This window comes from Tiliqua scincoides, chromosome 7, assembly GCF_035046505.1.
Source record: "Tiliqua scincoides isolate rTilSci1 chromosome 7, rTilSci1.hap2, whole genome shotgun sequence".
NCBI lineage: Eukaryota > Metazoa > Chordata > Lepidosauria > Squamata > Scincidae > Tiliqua > Tiliqua scincoides.
Window position 1 is genome coordinate 7266431 of NC_089827.1, and position 7634 is coordinate 7274064.

Sequence of the window (7634 nt, forward strand, 5' to 3'; positions counted from 1 at the left end):
ACCCTCTTTTAGCTCCAAGAAAACATTGCACTGTGCATTTTTCTTATAATATTTGCTATTGTCTGAACAAGTAAGACATATTTCACACATTCATCACTTAAGGACTTACATGTGTGAAACCGTCGAACATTACCTTGCATCACCCCAGCACAAGACTGACCAATAGAGGCAATTCACACATTCAGCTCTGAGTCATCCAGTGACAACACGTACTGGCCATGCATGTGTGAATCAGACCTTGGATGTTGCAACAGACACTTCATGCCATAAAAAGATGTTATGATATCCCATGGAGATAGTCAATTCAGGTTGCAACTCTCCCCAAAGGAATGAACTTATTGCAAATGTTAAACTATTCAGAAGTTGAGTCTTCTTTCTATAAATGTTGGTTTTACCATAACTTCTTTAGCTCAAACTGTATATCTACATGGGCCAAATCCAATATTCTGTGATAGTTGTGCAGTGTCCAATTGTCTCCTTTTGCATCCAACTTTTAAAACCTGTTTTAACCTTACAATGGATGTTGGAACAGTATTGTAATTAGCCCTTCTAAAATAGGTTTCATATGATTAATATCTTCACCACATTTTGGCATGGTCTCCATCCACTTTTTTTTTTTAAACCCCCCTCCCTTTTCACACTCACAGCTCTGGAAATCTTCACATATCTATCATTAGGTCTCCAGGGAGTAAGATCCCTTTGTACAAACAAGCTTTTCAGTAATATTTTTTCTCAAGGTGAACTCTTGTATATTTCAGAATACATTCCCAATTTGGTTGGCAACCTTCAGTCTCGAAAGACTATGGTATAAGCCTACAGCACCCAGTATTCCCAGGCGGTCTCCCATCCAAGTACTAACCAGGCCTGACCCTGCTTAGCTTCCAAGATCAGACGAGATTGGGCATGTGCAGGGTAACAGTTGCTGCAATTTGATGCTTTCTAATTTGATTAGGACACCATTTCGGTGCTGGAAAGTTTATACATGCACTGCTTTTCAACAACATCATCAAAGCATGTTATATAGCACAAGGAACTAAAAGATAGTTCACTGTCCCAAAAGGAGACACAACTTCAAAGGAAGCACAATGGAGATATAGCAAATTGCACTGGAAAAGATTCCATGCCGAGATGAAGAGGGACAGTTGCTCTCTCTCTGCTAAGTATGAGAGACATCACTCTTTGCTGTTAGCTATATCTGACCCCAGTTCACAGAGGCCATATATAGCTTACAAGCCTTCTGCAACTAGAGCAATTGTCAATGGGCTCTATGTCTCTATGATATTTAGATGTGCAATATTTCCAATCTGGAAGTTGTAAAATAGAAAGGATTGATTATTTAATAATTATTATTTATCCCTCCTTTAACAAGCCTCTTTGAGGTATTAAATAATCATAACCATTCTTGTATCACAAAGCGGTAAAATCCACAGGCTAGGGACAAACCTTAGGACATGGCTATGCTTCTAACAGTTTCCTACAGCTCATCACATTTGAACAGTATTTTCAGGCTGTATCTCATCCTTCCCGTAGTTATGCCATAATTTTGCTCATAATCAATTCCATAGCCTCAAAATGGTTTTCCACATCATTTTCTGAAATAACTCTATAGCAATATAAATATCTTCCCAATTCCCTTCTTTTAGCAATCCCCTCTCTCTTAATTGTGGTTGGACTCCCCATTGAAAGCTAACTATGACATCTCAATCATTGACTTTTTTACGACTTGACCAGGATATTTATAAGACTGCCCTCAAGTGGGAACATGAAGAAACACCATTGAAGCCTACAGACTTACTATACATTCCCACTATAGGGAAAGAGAGTTGGCAGAGTTTTTGAGAAACTCCTCTCATAGGCATGAAAAGGTCACAATTCTTTACTGACAAAAGCTACTGTCAGTTGCTTTAACCCAACACAAAAATAAGCAAATCTAAATTGATTTACTGTCCTTCTTTTGATAACCAAATGGGTTTTAATAGGTTTATCAAATAGGTTTTCATAATCAACATCTGGCATTAATTTAGAAAGTAGGAGAGGGCATTACCATTTTGCATTCTGTGACTAGACACAAAGAAATGTATGAAGTATTTCAGCAACAGTCTTTTACAAGTACTTTTTTTACAACATATACCATCAGCATAAGTGTGACTTGAACTCTGCCCTAATATAAACCTTATTATGCCACTCTCCAAGGAGCTTTCCAATTTTCTGTCTTTTATATTTGTTTTATTCTCTAAACATAACAAGACTCAATTGCCAATCCCTGAAAGTCTGTATAATAAAAGTACTATTGAATACAAAAGAGCTCTGCACCTTTCATTACAGTGCAAATCCTATGCAAGTCTGCTCAGGAGTAAGCTCCACTGTGTTCCATAAGCAATCCTAGCTACACTATCCTGGGAGAAAGTTCCCTTGATTGTAATGGAACTTAGACATGCATAGGATTTGGGCTATTACTCTCAGATAATTGTATACAGGATTTCAGTTCATAGTGCAACAAAGGTAGGAAAAAGTATGTTTGGAGCCAACAAATATCTCTGTCTCATTCAATCTCAGCACACTGCAAATTTTGATTTGCAGCTAAGAGAGAGAAATATGCTTGGAAAGAAAAAGATCAGCCAGCTTTTGTCATTCTTTTCACAGCAATGCATAGTTACATTTCATAGTTGCATGGTTGTATTTGTTATTTAGTTGTATTTCATTATTATTTCATTTACATAATCATAGGCAGCAGAGAACAGATCAAATTACAACATACCTGAGAACATACAACTCCACATTCTTCCATCCTGGGGATGAGCTGATAGCCATAAGTTCCCCAAAGCATTGCAAGGAAATGAATCTTAAATAGCATCTTTTTAATTTTTTTTTTTAAGTTGTCCCTGGAACAAAAAGTTGCTTTCTGATCTCCTTTGGGGGTTCTGGTATAATTTTAAAATAAACCACCCTTTGGCATGCCCTGTAGGAACACTCCTAATACTAACAACCCTTTCCCTCGTGAAAACTTTAAATACTATGACTAAGTCCCACCTCTCACTTCAGTGACATCAGCTGTTGCTCAAAAAAAAAAAAAAAAAAAAAAGCAGCAATTTAGAGTTGATTCTTTTTAGGTTGATTTTGTATTGTGAATCTTTAAAGGAATTTTTTAAAAAAAAGTGCTGATTTTTAGTGTTTGAAAGCAGATGACTCACAACAAGAAAATTTAAGTTTCTTATTTCCAAATAGTAGAAAATCCCCTTTCTTCTAGATTTAATAGCCTAAAATTTGAATTGGAATTACAGTCTCATCTGATCTTGGAAGCTAAGCAGGATCAGGCCTGGTTAGTACTTGGATGGGAGACCGCCTGGGAATACTGGGTGCTGTAGGCTTATGCCATAGTCTTTCGAGACTGAAGGTTGCCAACCATTTGCTCAGTTCAAGCAGTGTTTTCTGCTGTTTGGTTGTAGCATCAGTGTGTTGATTTTTCTTGCTGGTAAACCTTAAAATATTGGTATGTGCTCATGGAGAAGTTTAGGAGGTGCACCCAGGTCAATATCGTCTGAGAAAGGAGCCTGTTCACACCTTCCTTTCTGCTAGCCAATGAGGAAAGGCAATACTAAGCTTGGCACATAAGCAAAAGGAAAGTCTACACCCACCACTCGGTATTCTGAGGATGAAACTTACTGATTCCTTTATGATACTACTATATTTTCTTTCTTCCCTGGGAAGAAAGTGAGATGTGCCTCTGGAGAATACCATGAAGTCCAAGATTTTGGCAGAGCTGTGACACCACCAGTGCCTGTCTTTCCCCCTTCTCCCTCCCACCCCAACAGCAAAGACAAGACTTCAGGCTGTTTCAATTCAGGTCTCATTTCATTTTTTTTTTAAAGAACATAAGAGTTCATAACAGTTTGTTTCATTGCATTCTGCATGAAATTACACATTGATCGATGGTGGTATTAGTCCTCCAAACCGTGATTTTAGCAATTTTGGTCACAAGTGGTGTCATCCCCCCCCCTGGAGGGTGTCCCCTTACTAACACCTGATTGGTTCCATGCTGTGTCATAGTAACATTTCATGGATTGTTCGAACATTCAGTCTCACTGGTCCATTTTGAACTAAGGAAATGTACTTTTTTGTTACATAAGAGCCCAATCCTATCCACACTTTCCTGAGTGTAAGCCCCATTAAATCTAATGGGACTTGCTTCTGCATAGATGTGCATAGGATTAGGCTATAAGACAGCTGCATTTTTCTTTTCTGGTTTTTTGGCCATAACTTTTGATTAGAACTGAGATATTTCACTCTGTTTTTTCATTGCATTCTGCTGTAAGTAACACATCAAATGTTATATAACATGATGGTTTGATTCCTACAAACCGCGATTTTAGCAATTTTGGTCACTACTGGTGTCACCCCCTCTTTGCGCATCACCCCCCTTGCATGTCACCCAGTGAGGCTTGCACCCCCCCCCACACCCCCTACAAGTGATGTCACTGTTCTGAAACAGCCTACTTCTAAAACTTGGAGGTTGCACATACCCATCATGACTTGCAACCTGTGATGGACCATTCTCCAGAAATCTGTCCAATCTCCTTTTAAAGGCATCTAGACCAGATACCATCACCATATCCTGTGGCAAGGAGTTCCACAGACTAATTGCCACACTAATTGCCAAATATTTTTAAAGTGTGTGTATGTGTTTGTTTTTAAACATTTAGAAGTGCAGTTTGTTACAGGATGGTTATTGTTGGAATAGGGAATTCTGGGGTTCTAGCAAGCACAGCAGTCAGTACCCTTTTCCAATGGTAACTTCCAACATCCAGCTAGTTTACTGCTATCAATAAAGACAAAAGAGCAAGGGCAGTGAAAGTTTCAAAAGAAATAACTTTTACAGGTTGGTCCTTATATGCGGTGTTTCACTGCTGCTCTTGCATTTTTATTGTGCTTTTATTGTAATCTGTTGTTAGATTGTTTTAATGTCTTATTAAAATTATATTGTAATGTTTTAATTGTTGTTTTTTTATAAGGCTCCCTTCCATTGGGGACAGTGCACATTAGCATTGGATACTTCTCTTTTGATAACCAGGAATATAGAATATGTGAGAGGAATGGAAAGGAAGTTGCACAAAGGGGCACACCTACAGCTACCACAGGAGACAGGCAAGAGGCCCCCTAAAGTCCTGCAGGTGTAATTAGTGTGTGAACCAGCATGTAATTAGTCTGTAGAACTCCTTGCCACTGGTTGTGGTGATGTTAACTGACCTAAGGGGTTTGGACATTTTTCTAGAAGACATACCCATCACAAGTTACAAGCCGTGATGGGTATGTGCAACTTCCTGGTTTTAGAAGTAGACTGTCTCCAAATTCCAGGTGCAAGGAAGTGGCAACAGGATGCAGGTGTCTTGTCTTGTGTGCGCCCTGAAGCATCTGGTGGGCCACTGTGAGATCCAGGAAGCTGGACTAAATGAGCCTTTGGCCTGATCCAGCAAGACTCTTCTTGTGTTCTTAAGTTCATAATGTTCTTATGTTCTTGCTGATGTTGCAACCTATTCCAACATTTATAAGCCACTATTTTCTAATCACAGGATCCCAAACCTGCAATATGGGCAAAAATGGGCTCTCTTGGATACTAGCATTGCAATGGCAATTTCAAAATGCTTTAAAAAACCACACAAAGAAGAACACCAGGCAGTTTTAAAATATGAAATAAGACCTGAATTGGAAAGCGCATGCACTTTTATGTCTTTGTTGCTCTCTTTGGGTGGGGGCTGCAGAGAGAGAGCAGTGGACTTTGACGGTGTGACTGTGGCACTACTGCCTTTTGCAGCAGCATGCAAAAGAATTGTGGTGCCATGGACTGGGCTATGGCTTGGTCAGGAAGCACAGAGCTGGCATCAGGGGTTGGCATTGCCCTTCCCACACTTCAAAAGGGCCCCGTGACCAACTACCAGAATCCCTTAGTTTTTCTCTTTCCTGCCGCCGCCAATGCACTCATCCTTTCCAAGTTCTCTCTCCAGGCATGCAAGCAATGTAACAAAGCCAGAGCAGCAGACTCCACTTGCCTTACCCTCTTCTTCCAAGTAGTGGCACAGACTGGGCAGCAAAAGGAGAGGCAAGGCCTTCCTTGGAAGCTGTGGGGCCCAATGCAAAACACTTTTGTGGGGTGCAGGCCCTACGCACCAGAACGAGGGCCAATGGCATCCTGTGCAAAGCATGGCACCTGGAAGTGAGGTGATGTCACTGCTACCTGCTTCCAGGTGGGGCAATTTTGAGCTAATCAGATGCAGAGGCAGATAGGAGGGTCATCCAGCAGCAATGTTCCGTTGCCGCTCTCTCCTCAAGATGCCTCAGCATGGAAGATTCCATGCTGGAGCATCAGCTATAGAGTGAGCTGCCAGCTGTGGGCACTCCGTTCACTGTCCCAGTGCGGAGCCCCTCCAGGCATGGGGCCCAATTTGGCCAAATTGGTGAAATCGCCCTAAGGCCAGCCCTAAAATAAAGCAAGCCAACTGACAGTGGTGGTGAGATTTCAATCCACTGAGGACGAGTGGCATAGTGGTAAAATTTTAAAGTGCCGAGCAACTCCTGTTACCCCATAGCCATACTACAATGTATTATACTTCACGTAAGGATCTCACTCATTTCAGCCCAGACTCTCAAAGTATGCTGGAATAGTTTTAAAACAAGTATATAACAATTGAACAATGGAATTAAAGAAATATCCTTTATAAATATAACAAGTATTACTGTTATACTCTGGCACTCAGAATGCCAGAGTGCTAGTCTATGCCTATTTAGCCAGAAGTAAGACTCACTGGTCCCAGGTCAATTTGCATACAAGTAGTTAATTTAACATGAACTACAAACTGTCCCTGTCTTGGGACATATGTTGACCTAGACATGGACATATACCCCTAGGCAACTTCTCAGTTGATCCCCTGCTGAGCCTGATGCTTTTCAGCTAAGGTCCTTTGAAAATGAGGCTGCTGTGGATACCTGCTGAGGATGTCACTGCTTCTGCTATAGAAGTTCCAGGGCTCCACTCTATCCCCTTTAATTCTATCCTTGTTGGGGGCTTTTAGCCAAAAGCCCAACAAAACTAGCCCTGAGCCTTGGAAACAGTTTGCTGAAATGTGATCTCATTCTCTTGGCGTTAGCAAGCCTTTGCCACATCTCTACATTCCTCTCACAGGCTTTCAGGGTGGGGCAGAGTGGCACAAACCACAACTTTCAAGCCACGACTGGCCAATTGACTGATTTCAAAGTCTGCACTAACTCTTCCCAGTTCTGGTGTGGAATTTGTGTAGGAGTTCTACAAGAGCTCTGGGCACCAGGGTTCTCAAAGTGTGAGGCAGACTCCATGTGCCTGAACCTACAAGGTGCTGCAAGTGGTTTCAATTTCAGGTTTCACATACTGCATATTTTGACAGAGCAAGAGTGCAGAGTTACGGCCTCCTTCAGCATCCCAAACAGTGTAACATGGCCATTTGAGGGCTTCTCCACAGAGCTCAACTGACTGGTGAACAACACTCCTCTCCAAGGAGTCCACACTGCTGCACAGATACCGGAACCAGGGGACATCTACTAAAATTGAATGGTGAGAGAGCTAGAACAGACAAAAGAAAACCATGTAATTAGTTTGTGGAACTCCT

At 41.1% G+C, this 7634-nt stretch overlaps 1 pseudogene; it reads right to left on the bottom strand.

The window, feature by feature from the left end:
* Positions 1-810: 810 nt before the first annotated feature.
* LOC136657855 (5S ribosomal RNA) lies at positions 811-930 on the bottom strand (annotated as a pseudogene).
* Positions 931-7634: the final 6704 nt, after the last annotated feature.